The sequence below is a fragment of the Tursiops truncatus genome, chromosome 17 (assembly GCF_011762595.2).
Source record: "Tursiops truncatus isolate mTurTru1 chromosome 17, mTurTru1.mat.Y, whole genome shotgun sequence".
NCBI classification, from domain to species: domain Eukaryota; kingdom Metazoa; phylum Chordata; class Mammalia; order Artiodactyla; family Delphinidae; genus Tursiops; species Tursiops truncatus.
In genome coordinates this window covers 9,731,359-9,748,716 of record NC_047050.1, presented here as the reverse complement: position 1 = coordinate 9,748,716, position 17,358 = coordinate 9,731,359, and positions in this window count along the sequence as shown.

Below are 17,358 nucleotides of genomic sequence, written 5' to 3'. Positions count from 1 at the left end.
AATATGTAGTCTATAAATAAAGAAAGCAAGGATAACAATATTATTATCTGACATATAAAAGTCAAGGTGACAAGCATCAAACAGTAAGAATGCTTGCTTGAATTATATTATTAATAATGTGGCCCATTTTTATATGGTAGAATACAGCAAATACGTAATTATGTTGCTGCGTTAGGAATTAAGAATTTCTGTGTACGAAAATAAGGGATCAAAATAAAATGACACAGCAAAAACTTGTAATGTTAAATCTGAATTGGAAATACTATTAAATCATGAACTTTTTCTTTAAAAAGTATGTATTCCCTAGTTCTGTCCACTTAAAATGCCTGAAGGCAATGACACCCCCAGGAGCAATGAGTGCTCCTATATGTAGACTGTGCTCCGTAAATACCAGGGTTCTTTGGATAAGTGGCTGATTACAAGTCTGAAGCATAACATTAGACTTGCCTGAGACATCTTGTTCCAGAACTCAAGGACACTATCACAGACTAATGGGGTTACAACCCGATGACACAGGAATCACATGAAGGAAGAAGGGACACGTGAATGCCAAAGAGCGCAAAGTCTACAAATTATTAAATCTATGGAACAGAAAAGCTATGAGTTAAAAAAGGAAAAGAAAAGAAAAGAAGAATTTATAGTAGTACTTAATAAAGAGAAAGCCAAAATAAACTCAAATCCTGAAGATTATTGCAAATAACCATTACAACAAAGAAATCTAGCTAATGAAAGTGAAAGAGAAGATAGAATTTTAAAAATAATTCGACTTCTGGTTTCCAGTTCCATATGCAAGGAGCCTGGAAGTCACTCCATCATAGCAACAAGCAAAAAGCTGAACAGACTGAAAAATCAACAATTCCTCATGGATTCATAAGAGAGATTGAGGGCACAGGACAAATCCCCAACACTGGAGAGACAGATGGCTGAGTATAGGGAGTCACATATAGTCAAGAGCATAAACTGCCACAGGGACCAGTGCCAGGGTGGGAAAACCTCAACTATAATTTAAAAGTTGCTGGAAGCTCAGTGTGGACAAGTCCGAGAGTTAAAAACTTTGGGCAGACCCTATCACATTGAGATCCCCACGCGTTTTGTAAGTTTTACCCCCAGGAGCTCAACCAGATTTTCACTGTAAATACTGGAGAAAAATCCCCTCTTGCTTCCAGCAGGGGGAGGAGAAAAGAAAGAAACTGGAAATGAACCACAGTACTCTGGGTTGTTTTTTTTTAATGGATAAAACAAACTTTATTTTATTTATTTTTTTTAAATTTATTGTAGGGCTTCCCTGGTGGCGCAGTGGTTGAGAGTCCGCCTGCCGATGCAGGGGACACGCGTTCATGCCCCGGTCCAGGAAGATCCCACATGCCGCAGAGTGGCTAGGCCCGTGAGCCATGGCCGCTGAGCCTGCGCATCCGGAGCCTGTGCTCCGCAACGGGAGAGGCCACAACAGTGAGAGGCCCACGTACCACCAAAAAAAAAAAAAAAAAAAAAAATTATTGTATAGTTGATTTATCTATAGTTCATTTACAACATTTTGTTAATTTCTGCCATACAGCAGAGTGATTCCGTTGTATATATAGATACATTATGCATGTATATACATATACACATTATATATATATATATGTGTGTGTATATATATGTATACATTCTTTTTCACATTCTTTTCCATTATGGTTTATCACAGGATATTAAATATAGTTCCCTGTGCTATACAGTAGGAACTTGTTGTTTATCCATTCTATGTATAAAAACTTGCATCTACTAATTCCCAACTCGCAATCCATCCCTCCCCACCCCTCTCTGCCTTGGCAACCACAAGTCTGTTCTCTATGTCTGTGAGTGTTTCTGTTTTTTTTTGTTTTTTTTGTTTTTTTTGTGGTATGTGGGCCTCTCACTGTTGTGGCCTCTCCCGTTGTGGAGCACAGGCTCCAGACGCACAGGCTCAATGGCCATGGCTCACGGGCCCAGCCGCTCCGCGGCATGTGGGATCCTCCCGGACCAGGGCACGAACCCGTGTCCCCTGCATCAGCAGGCAGACTCTCAACCACTGCGCCACCAGGGAAGCCCTGTTTCTGTTTTGTAAATAAGTTCATTTGTGTCGTATTTTAGATTCCACATATAATTGATATCATATAGTATTTGTCTTTCTCTTTCTGACTTACTTCATTTAGTATGATAATCTCTAGGTCCATCCACATTGCTGTAAATGGCATTATTTCATTCTTTTTTATGGCTGAGTAGTATTTCTTTGTATATATCTGCCACATCTTCTTTATCCATTCATCTGTCAATGGACACTTAAGTTGTTTCCATGTCTTGGCGATTGTAAATGGTGCTGCAATGAACTGTGCTTAACAAGGCCTGTCCTTAGGAGAAAGTACTTAACCAGCACTTAATCTGCTGAGGTATTACCAGACCATAATGGACCTAGGGGAGGAAACTAATCAACTCCAGTCAGTTCTACACTTACACATGGGAGAAGGGAAACACTGAACTCCAGCTCATTCTAGCCATCCTGTCTGACTTAAGGGGAGAGAAAAAACTGAGAAATACTTGTGAGGTTCACAGTCTAGAGGCATAGGCTCAGGTAAGACTGAGACTTAATCATAGGACTATACAATTATTCCCCTGCAAACCCACATTATCACCACATTACTAGAGAACTCTTTACAGCAGTGCTTTTACCCAGTACATCATGTCTGGCTATCAAGAAAAAATTACAAGGCATACTAAAAAGCAAAAAACAAAATTTGAAGAGAAAGTGCAAGTGGCAGAACCAGACATGACAAGGATGTTAGAATTAACAGAAAAGGAATTTAAAATAACTATAGTTAATATGTTAAGGGCTCTAATGTAGACAGCATACAAGAACAGATAAACAAGGGAAACAGAGAGATGGAGATCCTAAGAAAGAACTAAAAAGAAACAAAATGAGAAATACATTAGATGGGCTTATTAGTAAACTGGACACAGCTGAGGAAAGAATCTCTAAGGATGTCTCAACAAAAACCTCCAAAATTGTAAATAAAAGATAGTAAAAACTTTAATATAAAACAGAACAGACTATCCAAGGACTGTGGGACAACTACATAAGGAAACAGAAGAAATATCTGGAACAATAATGAGTGAATTTTCCCAAATTTTCAAACTGGTCAGACACCAAACCACAGATCCAGGAAGCTCAGGGAACACCAAGCAGGATAAATGAAAAGAAAATATATCTGCACCTAGGAATGTCATTTTCAAATTACAGGAAATCAAAGATAAAGAAAAATTTTAAAAGCAGCCAGAGGAGAAAAAATGTAAGAAAAGAATTATGTTCAACTTCTCCTCAGAAAACATGCAAGCAAGAATAGAGTACAGTGAAATATTTAAAGGGTTGAGAGAAAAAAACACCAACCTGGAATTCTGTACCCTACAAAATTATCCTTCAAAAGTGAAAGACTTCCTCAGACAAACAAAAAATGAGGGACTCTATTGCCAGTAGACCTGCCTTGCAAGAAATGTTAAAAGAAGTTCTTTAGAAGAAAGGAAAATAATATAGGTAAGAAATTCAGATCTACATAAAGAAAGGAAGAGCATTGAAAAAGGAATAAGTGAAAGTAAAATAAGAACTTTTATTTTTCTTATTCTTGGTTCTTAATAGATAACATTTTTTCAAAATAATAATAGCAACAATGTATTCAATTATATATATATTTGTAAATGCTTATGTGTAAGTGAAATGAATGACAATGATACAAGGGATGAGGAAGAAGGAATTAGGGTAATTTTCTTATTATAAGGTACTCACTACCAGTGAAGTGGCATAGTTTATTTAAAAGTGAACTTGGATTATTTGTAACTATATATTGCAAACTCTAGGGCAAGAACTAAAATAGGGGGAAAAAATGAAGCATAACAGATATGTTAAAAAAGGAGAGAAAATGGGGTCATATAAAATGCTTGATTAAAACCAAAGGCAGAAAAATAATGAAAGACAAAAAGAGGAACAAAGAACAAGAGCAACAACTAGAAAAAAGTAACAAATATGGTAGTTATTAGTGCAAGTATTTCAATAATCACTTTGAACACAGATGGTATAAAAGCACCAATTAAAAGACAGAGATTGTCAGGAATTCTCCGGCGGTCCAGTGGTTAGGACTCGGGGCTTTCACTGAGGGGGCCCACATTTGATCCCTGGTCAGGGAACTAAGATCCCGCAAGCCACATGGCACAACCAAAAAATAAATAATAAATAAAATAAAAGACAGAGATTGTCAAAGTGGATCAAAAAACAGGACCCAAATATATGTCATCTACAAGAAACCCACGTTGTATATATTGCATACATATAGCTTAAAATTAAATGGATGGAGAAATATCTACCATGCTAACACTAATCAAAGGAAGCAGGAGTAGTGTATCAATTTCTGACAGAGCAAATTTCAAAGCAAGGAAAGTTATGAGGGAAAAAGAAGGGCATTACATAACGATAAAGGGTCAATTCTCCAAGAAGACATAACAATGTGTATGCACCTAATAGCAGGGCATCTAAATATGTGAGGCAAAAATTGATAGAATTGCAAGGAGAATAACTGAATCCACCAACATAGTTGGAGACTTCAACACCCTTCTATCACAGATGGAAAGATTCAGCAGCCAAAAAAAAATCAATAAAGACTTAGTTGAACTCAACAGCACCATCAATCAACTGGATATAATTAACCTCTATTGACTGCTTCATCCAACAACGGCAGAATACACATTCTTCTCAAGCTCACATGAAACAATCACCAAGAAAGACCACATGCTGAGTCATAAAACACACATTAACAAATTTAAAAGAATAAAAATCATACAATGTCTGCTCTCAGACAACAATGGAATTAAGCTAGAAATCAATAACACAAGGGTAACTAGAAAATCCCCAAATATGTGGAGATTAAAAACCACACTTCTAAATAACATGGGTCAAAGAAGAAATCTCAAGAAAAATTTAAAAATATTTTGAACTAAGTTAAAATGAAAACATAACTTACCAAAATTAGTGGGATGCAGTAAAAGCAGTGCTAAAAGGGAAATTTATAGCATTGAATGCATACTTAGAAAAGAAGAGGATAGGAGTGAGGAGAGGAGGAATTGGATGAAGGTGGTCAAACAGTACAAACTTCTAGTTATAAGATAAATAAAGTCTAGCAATGTAATATACAAAATGATAACTATAGTTAACAATGTTGTATGGTATACTTGAAAGCTGTTAAGACAGTAGATCCTAAGAGTTCTCACCATAAGAAATTTTTTTTTCTTTTTCTTTTGTATCTACATGAAATGATGGATATTAACTACACTTACTGTGGCAATCATTTCACAATATATATAACTAATACCATTATTCCATATGCCTTAAACTTACACAATGCTGTATGGAAAGTATATCTCAATAAAACTGGGGGGAAAGAAGAAAAGAAGAAAAATCTAATATCAGCCACCTAAGTTTCAACCTTAGGAAACTAGGAAAAAGAAAACAAAGCAAATTTAACCCAAAGTAAGCAGAAAAAAATAATAAGTATAGCAGAAATCAATAACATTGAAAACAGGAAATCAGTAGAGAAAATCAACACAACCAAAAGTTGATTGAAAAGATCAGTTATCTATAAGCCTCTAGCCAGGAAAACTAAGACAAAAAGAGAGTGCACACAAATTACTAATATCAGAAATGAAAGAAGGCAATGACTTTTTAGATACAATACCAAAAGCATGATCCATGAGAGAAATTACAGATTAGCTGGACTTCATTAAAATATAAAACTTCTCAAAGTTAGCAGAAGGAAAGAAATCATAAAGATCAGATCAGAAATAAATGAAAAAGAAATGAAGGAAAAAATAGCAAAGATCAATAAAACTAAAAGCTGCTTCTTTGAGAAGATAAACAAAATTGATAAACCATTAGCCAGACTTATCAAGAAAAAAAGGGAGAAGACTCAAATCAATAGAATTAGAAATAAAAAGGGAGAAGTAACAACTGACACTGCAGAAATACAAAGGATCATGAGAGATTACTACAAGCAACTCTATGCCAATAAAATGGACAACCCAGAAGAAATGGACAAATTCTTACAAATGCACAACCTTCTGAGACTGAACCAGGAAGAAATAGAAAATATAAACAGACCAATCACAAGGACTGAAATTGAAACTGTGATTAAAAATCTTCCAACAAACAAAAGTCCAGGACCAGATGGCTTCACAGGCAAATTCTATCAAACATTTAGAGAAGAGCTAACACCTATCCTTCTCAAACTCTTCCAAAATATAGCAGACGGAGGAACACCACCAAACTCATTCTATGAGGCCACCATCACTCTGATACCAAAACCAGACAAAGATGTCACAAAGAAAGAAAACTTCAGGCCAATATCACTGATGAACATAGATGCAAAAATTCTCAACAAAATACTAGCAAACAGAAGCCAACAGCACATTAAAAGGATCATACACTACGATCAAGTGGGGTTTATCCCAGGAATGCAAGGATTCTTCAATATACACAAATCAATCAACGTGATAAACCATATTAACAAATTGAAGAATAAAAACCATATGATCATCTCAATAGATGCAGAAAAAGCTTTTGACAAAATTCAACACGAATTTATGATAAAAACCCTCCAGAAAGTAGGCATAGAGGGAACTTTCCTCAACATAATAAAGGCCATATATGACAAACTCACAGCCAACATCGTCCTCAATGGTGAAAAACTGAAACCATTTCCACTAAGATCAAGAACAAGACAAGGTTGTCCACTCTCACCACTATTATTCAACATAGTTTTGGAAGTTTTAGCCACAGCAATTAGAGAAGAAAAAGAAATAAAAGGAATCCAAATTGGAAAAGAAGAAGTAAAGCTGTCACTGCAGATGACATGATACTATACATAGAGAATACTAAAGATGCTACCAGAAAACTACTAGAGCTAATCAATGAATTTGGTAAAGTAGCAGGATACAAAATTAATGCACAGGGCTTCCCTGGTAGCGCAGTGGTTGAGAGTCCGCCTGCCAATGCAGGGGACACAGGTTCATGCCCCGTTCCAGGAAGGTCCCACATGCCGCGGAGCAGCTGGGCCCGTGAGCCATGGCCGCTGAGCCTGCGCATCCAGAGCCTGTGCTCCGCAATGCGAGAGGCCCGCGTACCGCAAAAAAAAAAAAAAAAATGCACAGAAATCTCTGCATTCCTATACACTAATGATGAAAAATCTGAAAGTGAAAATAAGAAAACACTCCCATTTACCATTGCAACAAAAAGAATAAAATATCTAGGAATAAACCTACCTAAGGAGACAAAAGACCTGTATGCAGAAAATTATAAGACACTGATGAAAGAAATTAAAGATGATACCAATACATGGAGAGATATACCATGTTCTTGGATTGGAAGAATCAACATTGTGAAAATGACTCTACTACCCAAAGCAATCTACAGATTTAATGCAATCACTATCAAACTACCACTGGCATTTTTCACAGAACTAGAACAAAAAATTTCACAATTGGAGCTGGAGGAATCAGGCTCCCTGACTTCAGACTATCCTACAAAGCTACAGTAATCAAGACTGTATGGTACAGGCACAAAAACAGAAAGATAGATCAATGGAACAGGATAGAAAGCCCAGAGATAAACCCACGCACATATGGTCACCTTATCTTTGATAAAGGAGGCAAGAATATACAGTGGAGAAAAGACACCCTCTTCAATAAGTGGTGCTGGGAAAACTGGACAGCTACATGTAAAAGAATGAAATTAGAACACTCCATAACACCATACACAAAAATAAACTCAAAATGGATTGAAGACCTAAATGTAAGGCCAGACACCATCAAAATCTTAGAGGAAAAGATAGGCAGAACACTCTTTGATATAAATCACAGCAAGATCGTTTTGACCCACCTCCTAGAGAAATGGAAATAAAAACAAAAATAAACAAATGGGACCTAATGAAACTTAAAAGCTTTTGCACAGCAAAGGAAACCATAAACAAGACAAAAAGACAACCCTCAGAATGGGAGAAAATATTTGCAAATGAAGCAACTGACGAAGGATTAATCTCCAAAACATACAAGCAACACATGCAGCTCAATATCAAAGAAACAAACAACCCAATCCAAAAATGGGCAGAAGACCTAACTAGACATTTCTCCAAAGAAGATATACAGATTGTCAACAAACACATGAAAGAACGCTCAACATCATTAATCATTAGAGAAATGCAAATCAAAACTTCAGTGAGATATCGTCTCACATCAGTCAGAATGGCCATCATCAAAAAATCTACAAACAATAAATGCTGGAGAGGGTGTGAAGAAAAGGGAACCCTCTTGCAGTGTTGGTGGGAATGTAAATTGATACAGCCACTATGGAGAATAGTATGGAGGTTCCTTAAAATACTAAAAATAGAACTACCATTTGACCCAGCAATCCCACTACTGGGCATATACCCTGAGAAAACCATAATTCAAAAAGAGTCATGTACCAAAATGTTCATTGCAGCTCTATTTACAATAGCCTGGAGATGGAAGCAACCTAAGTGTCCATCAACAGATGAATGGATAAAGAAGAGGTGGCACATATATATAATGAAATATTACTCAGCTATGAAAAGGAACGAAACTGAGTTATTTGTAGTGGGGTGGCTGGACCTAGAGACTGTCATACAGAGTGAAGTAAGTCAGAAAGAGAAAAACAAATACCATATGCTAACACATATATATGGAATCTAAAAAAAAAAATGGTCAGAGGAACCTAGGGGTAGATGGGAACAGATGCAGACCTACTATAGAATGGACTTGAGGATACAGGGAGGGGGAAGGGTAAGCTGGGACTAAGTGAGAGAGTGGCATGGACATATATACACTACCAAATGTAAAATAGCTAGCTAGTGGGAAGCAGCCACATAGTACAGGGAGATCAGCTCGGTGCTTTGAGACCACCTAGAGGGGTGGGATAGGGAGGGTGGGAGGGAGGGAGACGCAAGAGAACATGGGAACATATGTATATGGTTAACTGATTCACTTTGTTATTAAGCAGAAACTAACACACCATTGTAAAGCAGTTATACTCTAATGAAGATGTTAAAAAAAATAAAATAAGGTAAAATAAAACTTCTGCTCTTCAAAAGACAGTGTCAAGAGAATGAGAGGACAAACCTCATACAGGGAGAAAATATTTGCAATATACATAACTGATAAAGAAGTGTTAGCCAAAATATACAAAGAACTCTTAAAATTTAGCAACAGAAACCCAAACAACCCAATTTTTAAAAAATGGACCAAAGACCCTAACAGACATCTCACAAAAGAAAATATACAGATGGCAAATAAGTATATGAAAAGATGCTCCACATCATATGTCATCAGGAAATGCAAGTTAAAATAGCAATGGGAGACTTCTATATACCTATTAGAATGGTCAAAATCTGGAACACTGACAACTCCAATTGCTGGTGATGATGTGGAATGACTGGAACTCTCATTTCCTCCTGCTGCAAAAGCAAAATGTTATAGCCACTTTGGAAGACAGCTTGGCAGTGTCTTACAAAACTAAACACATTTTTATATAATCTAGCAATCATGCTCTTTGACATTGCTGGTGGGAATGAAAAATGCTACAACCACTTTAGAAATACGTTTGGCAATTTTTTATAGTTAAACCTTTACTTAGCATTCAACCCAGGAACTCCACTGCTAGAAATCAAAAGACAAAAAAATGAAAACATACATTCACAAAAAGGCTTGCCGAATGTCCATCAACTAGTGAATGAATATACAATTGTGGTATATCCATACAATGCAATCGTCCCTGTAGATTAAAAAACTGTATTAGTGATATATGTAGTAATATGGATGAATGCCAAAAGCATTATGATAAATGAAGAATGCAGACACAAAGGACCACATAGTTTATGATACCATTTATACAATGTTCTGTAACAGTCACATTTGTTCCCCAAGCATGTTTCCATGTCTCTACATGAAATACACTTTTCTTCCTCACCTGAAAAATTCTACTCATTATTCATGGTACAAGCCTCCACCAAAATATATCAATCATTGGTTTCTGATGCAACTTTTTGGAAGTTTCAGTTACAGAAATTACTTTTTTAGAGGTATTTTTCCTCTGTTTTCCCTAGAAAATATAAATTCCTCAAGGACAAAGATCCTCTCTCCTTTGTATTCCTAGTGTTTGGCAATGACTGATATGCGGTAGGCCCTCAATCCATGTTGAACAATGTGTTTAGTTTTCTGTCTTCCAGATTCCCTTTTGGCCAGCATTTCTATAATGAAAAACAATTCAACTACAACTAAGTTGTCTCTATTTTAATTTATTGGTGTTGTCTAATTTTAGAGAATAAGCCGAAGAAACAGAGAGTATCTTATTTTTTCATATAAAAATATAGATTTTAGTACACTTTCTCTTGGTCATTTGATAGAAACTAAGTCCTTTCTTCTTCTTTCTTGTTTCCTTCCTTCCTTCATTCCTTTCTTCCTTCCTTCCTTCCTTTATTTTGATTGTCAGTATTTCCTGCTAAGGAAATAAAATGAGGTGGTGTTTAAATAAAGACAGGAAAGATAGAGAAATCTATTTAGTGGACACTGAGAAAATTCTGACAGCTACTGTATGATGGAGCTGGTGATGATTATATTTTCACAGACACATTGCACTGATATTTAAGCAAAATACACTGAGAATAAATACTTATAGAAACATGGCAATTCATTTCTATTGTCAAGCAAATTACAAATTCCAAAAACTTCTTTAGAAAATACCACCATGAATTCTCATTCATTTGTTAGGCTTGATTGCTCCTGAGAAAGTAAAGGTTTTGTTTTTTAAGATATAAACATGTGTCTACCTATATAGACATAATTAAGAAAAGTGTGCATACTTAAAACAACATTTATAGGTTAATAAAAGATACTTTTATTTAAGGGCCTTAAGGTAGAAAGACGATGAAATATAGAGCTAGCGACAACATTTAAAATAACCAAGAGGAACAAAAAGAAAATAGAAAACTAAGATCAAACGAATATAAAATGAATTTATAAATACACACACACTTTCAGGGGAAATCTATTTTAAAGGGTAACTTTAATACTGCATAGCACACATTTAACAAAATAAAATTTTCACTATGAGAAGAAGCAAGGAAATCTGAAAATAGGGCTCCCCACAAAGCTCCCTTTGCTAACACTAATTTTCACTCAATCCATGTGTAGATAGTCTTGGACTGTGGTCTCATAGGATGAGTGGTGAGACCACTAAGAGGAGAAGATTGAGAAACACAGCCTAATACTCATGATCCAAGGCAGCCAGCGATCATTCTTCCCGGGGCCTCCGGAATCCACCACCTCCAGCTTGTCAGCTCAGAAACGTTGCCTTCTGTTTGCCTGGGCTTTCCCTGCTCTCAAGGACCTACTGCTTCAGATTATTCCTTTCTTCCTGCCCCCAGACATCTAAAATGTCATTGAACTTTTGCTCTGTGCTCTATAATGGGCTGTTGGAATCTACTTATCTTGCAGCCACCCAAGACAAGCCTCTAGGTAAGTTCCCTTGCTTTTTAAACCTGCCACCAGCCAAGCTAGAGTGGTCTGCCTCTTTCTTGGGTCTCTCTTGCCCTTTGGTTCAGAGACTGGTTTCAGATTACACCAGGAAGCTCCCGAGGAGGTTGCACAGCAACAGGGGGCAGTTCAACCCATTTCCTACAACTCAGCTGAAATTTCTGGAATGCCAGTGTGAGCCAACCTTGAAGGGCTGGGAAGGTCAGACATAAAGACTGTGACACTTCACTCAACAGCAGGAATCAGACGTTCCTCTAGGAAGTAGGAAGGGCTGGTCCCCTACTTTATTCATCCAGCTTCTTCAGGGGAGAATTCTAAGGAACAGAAAAATTAACACATTGGAGCTCAGTAGGAAGACGGGGGAGGGGAAAACAAATGCCAAACACAACAGAGAGGATAAAGTCCCAAGGAGGCAGAAATACTGGCAGAGATGGTCACAGATATCCCTGTGCCTCATAGAAAATTCTCTTTCTCCACTTTAACTTTCTGCAAAATAAAATATTTGTAGATGTGAAGAAATTTCAAAGCAGCCTGGAGGGGCCCTGGAGATGTTTGGGTTCTTGAGAGGTTTGAACTTCAAGGGCTTATGGACAGGATTTCAATGACCTGAGGTCTCTGGGTCTCCTGAGACATTTGGGTGAAAAGGAGGTAGAGGCCTTTCTATGGCAGTGAGCTCCAAGGAACACAGTATATCCCAGAACAGAAGCTGGGGCTAACTGTTCAGGATTGACTCTGGTAAAGGGAGAGGAGTTGTCTGAGTTCCTTTTTCTGCTGCTCCTGCTTATCTAGGGGCAAAATTTCAAGACAAAAGTCATGTCTATAAATTAAGAAGATGATTTTGGAGTTATCATTTATCATTGCTGCATCTCTTGGGGCCTAACCCAAGGAGAGAGGAACACTGTTTGAGGCAGTAAGGCACTTTAATAGTCTCCATGCAAATCCCGGAGGGGAAGTTTGCAGGGAGAAATCATCTCCACCACAAATAATGAAAATGCACAACTTGAATCCTTTAAAGGCCCAGGAGATACATAAATGAACAAACTTACAATGAATAACATCCCTCCAAAATGCCATGAAATGTGTGTTTAAGTTTCTAGTATAAACAAATTCACCTCAGTACAAAACACAATGCAGAATATTAATTAGTCACCATTAATCTGGTAACTGGATTCTCGGACAAACCAGCTGCCCAAATGTACAGCTCTTTCTGGAATACGTAACATTTGGAGTTCGAATCCTCATAAATGAGGGTGGTGATGAGAAACTGAAAAATGTTCTTCTAAATTTTAAATGAGATAATACAGTGCCTGGCATATAGGAAATGCTAAATAAATGGATTTCATTTTCTATAAATTTCTATTCCCCATCACCCTGGACTTCTCCTTTTTGCACATTCTTCCTTAATGGCCCCAAATTCCTGATGGCATCACAAACCAATGTCAGAAAGACCCATCACTGGATTATTAGGGACAGTACTCTCTACACTGCTCTTAATGTTGTGCGGGTGGGATACAGATCAGCTGGGATTACATTTGAATAGAAATGGAGATTCAGAGCACAGATTTAACAGCAAGTCAAAGAATGTCTACCAGAGCAGCTCATTAATTACATGATAATTTTATTTTATTTTATTTTACAATGAAATAGCATCTATCCATCCAGGAAAATGTTCCTTTACTTGCTGTTTGAAAGCAATGATTTCCATAGCTGACTTGTGTACATGTATTCCTTCAGTGACTGAATGTCTGTTTAAAGCAGTTCAAGAGCTCAGAAAATTCCCTCTGATGTGACTATAAGGCAGGAACAGTATTTAGGATATTATAAAACTGCCTCTGGTATTCAGGTTTGCAAGCATTTAACAAGCACCCTCTGCAGAGTCAGGTACCACTGGGTGCTGGGAGGATAAAAACAAACAAGACAGGGTAGAGTTTACCTTCAAGGAGCTCAGAGACAAACAAGCAGGTGACTTCAGTACCGTGTGAAATGAAGGGTTATGATAGAGAAGGGGCACCAGATCCAGCTATCCTGGGAGCGAGAGGCTGGAGAGGCGACTGCTTATAAGAGGTGATGTATGAGAAGAGTCTTAGACAGTGAGTGACACAGGCCAAGCAAAACAGTTTGGAGCAGAGTAGAGCGTCCCAGGAGGGAGTGGGGCAGAGAGTGGAAATTGACTGGGGTCAGAGGAAGCTACTATTACGTAAAAGAGCTTAAAGCTCAAACTAGAATGGACAGGGAGCTTCAGAGAAGCTTATTCAGAGGAATGTCATGGTTAAAGTTGCCTTTTATTTTTTATTATTATTATTATTTTTTGCGATACGCGGGCCTCTCACTGTTGTGGCCTCTCCCATTGTGGAGCACAGGCTCCGGGCGCGCAGGCTCAGCGGCCATGGCTCACGGGCCCAGCTGCTCCGCGGCCTGTGGGATCATCCCGGACCGGGGCACGAACCCGTGTCCCCCGCATCAGCAGGCGGACTCTCAACCACTGCACCACCACGGAAGCCCTAAAGTTGCCTTTTAAATAGTTGAATCTGATAATCCATCTGAACAGGCTTGGGGCTGAAGTTAGGAGGCCCAAACAAAGGATAATAATGGCCAAATTTAGGATAGGGGCTGTAGGTTTGAAGGAGAGAAAATAGGTTGAAAACATATAGGAACTAGAAATCATGATACCGGTCATTCATTATATATGGAAGGTAAGGTCGAGAATGAGTCCAGGGTTCTTCACTTGAGCAAATACTGATACCAACAAACATGAGAGGGATACAAGAATTCTCTGAACCAATAAGCTGCTGCATAATTCAAGGGGCACTACAGCGTATAGAGGGAGAGCGTGAGCTTTTGAGCCAGAGTGGCTGGGTTCAAATTCCATCGCCATCGTTTAGAATCTAGGTTAACTTGGAAGAGCGCCTCCATTCTTCCATGTAATTTCCTCATCTATGGAAAGGTGATGATAATGGTAGTACCTATATTGTAAGATTGTTATGAGGATTCCATAAGGAAATATATGCAATATGCTTAGAGTAGTTTCTGACACAGCAAGCAGTAAACTATATATATATGTATGAAAAACACTCAAGGTGAGAAGATAAGCGGAACAAAACCCAAACTGCAGTGAATACGACCATGAAGTAGATTAAAGGCAGAAGCGTAGCATAAGAAAGTCCAAAGAAGTAGAGTTTCAAGGAGCAAGAGGGAGCGAGTTTCAGATGCTGTTGAGAGATCAAGCAAAGTTAATGTAACAGAGGACTTTAAAGGCAGCAGATAGGTACACAGTGAAATATAACTTCTCATCCTCTTCTTCAGATGAAGCTCTACTGTGTTTTGAAAGCAAAAACAACGACTACTTCTCTCTTAGATGTTGTCAGTTCCATTTCACCAAGCCAATACAAGGCATAAGAGCAAATGCGATTTGGGACAACTGGCTAACTATTTAGGAAAAATAGAAGACAACTAAACTGGATCCCTATACCACCCCTCATATTAAAAGAAATCTCAGGTGCATCAGAGATTGATATGTAAAATACGAAGTCAAAAAATATAAAAATAAATCCATAAACATTTTGTAATCTAGGGGTGAAAAAGTATTACCTTTAAACATGATGAAATGTTTAGACACTATAAAGAAATGATTTACAACTTTTCTATAGAAAAAAATACCATAAAGAAAAATTTTAAAAACACGACGATACGAATATTTGTTGACTTATTTGAGCAATAATATGGCCAAGACTCTAATATTTGAAAAACTATGTCAAAAATGGAACAAATTTATAAGAAAAGACCACAACCCCAGGAGAAAAACTGGCAAAGAACATGTGTAACTCACAAGAAATGAAAAATAAATGAATAATAATCATTGAAAATATTCTCAATGTAAATGTGAATTAAATCTATAAAGTAATTCTATTTATCACCGTCCATGTAGGCAAAGGTTGATAAGGTAAATATCTTCTAATGTCGATGCTGTTAGAAAAAACAGTCACTAATTTTTACTAGTATTTGGAGTATAGATTATTAAAACATCTTGGTCGTCATTTAGCAATAACTATTAAATTTTAAGTGCAAACATCAATCCAACCACCCTACAAAAGACCTGGCCAGTACTCTTTAGAACTATCAAGGTGATGGGAAGCAAGTGAGAAATAGTCACAGACCAGAAGAAAGAGGAAACACAATGACTAAATGCAATTGGTATCCTAAATTAAATTCTGGGACAACAAAATTCAATGGGAAACATCCCACTGAAATCTGGAATTTAGTGAATAGTAATGTACAAATACTGGTTTCTTACTTTTGACAACTAATATGGTTTATTGTATTACCATGCTAATATAAGATGTTAATTTTAGAGTAAACTGAGTGAGGGGTATATATTATCTTGCAACTTTTCTGTAAATCTAAAATAACTCCAAAATTAAAAGTTTATTTAAAAATTTGATTAACCAGCAATTTCATTTCTAAGAAATGTATCCTATAGAAATACTGCAGCAGGACTTCCCTGGTGGCTCAGTGGTTAAGAATCCACCTGCCGGGCTTCCCTGGTGGCGCAGTGGTTGAGAGTCCGCCTGCCGATGCAGGGGACACGGGTTCGTGCCCCGGTCCGGGAGGATCCCACATGCCGCGGAGCGGCTGGGCCCGTGAGCCATGGCTGCTGAGCCTGCGCGTCCGGAGCCTGTGCTCCGAATCGGGAGAGGCCACAACAGTGAGAGGCCCGCTTACCGCAAAAAAAAAAAAAAAAAAAAAAAAAAAAAAATCCACCTGCCAATGCAGGGGACACGGGTTCGAGCCCTGGTGCAGGAAGATTCCACATGCTTAAGCCCGTGCACCACAACTACTGAGCCTGCGCTCTAGAGCCCGCGAGCCCCAACTACTAAGCCCACGCAACACAACTACTGAAGCCCACGTGCCTAGAGCCCGTGCTCCACAACAAAGACAAGCCACCACAATGAGAAACCCGTGCACCACAAAGAAGTGTAGCCCCTGCTCACCGCAACTAGAGGAAGCTCGTGCACAGTAACGAAGACCCAACACAGCCAAAAATAAATAAATAAACTTATTAAAAAAGAAATCTTTGCCGTAAATGTCCTGAAGAACATTTAAGAAAAAAAAATACTGCAACCAGCATAAAAAAATAAGTATATAAGGATATTCAGTACACAGTAATTGTAACTGGAAAAAGAAATGTAGAAAAGAAGATTAAATAACTGAGCTGTAACTATAAAGTGGAATGTTATACATCTATTAGAAAGGATGTGTTCTAGACTTAAAACTACTGGAAAGAAAGCTGTCTATGGTATATTGTTAAAAGAAGTAAAAGCAAGTTGCTGTATACAGATGCAGATAGAGAGATAGAAATAGATATTTACAGTTAAAACATTCACACACATACAAAGAAGGAATCTGGAAAAAACATGTAATCCGTTTTTGAGAGATAGGAAAGTGGAGGACTTTGACTCTCTCAGTTTTTCAAATTTTTCCCCTTGAACATTATTAATTTAGTACAATTGATATGTTTCTTTTCAAATGTTGTAATGGAAAATATAGTGGACAATTAAGAATTAGAAAATTTAGGAAATATCCAGTTTTGCATTGCCATTATATGATCTCGGGCATGTGGCTTAGTGTATCTGGGCCCACCTTTTCCCAGATAACAGGAAGAAGTGAGATTTGATCACCTCTTGATATCCTTCCCAGACCTAAAATTCTATTAGTTTATTGTCTTGAAGGTTGAGTGATCCTGCCACTCTAACATCTGTA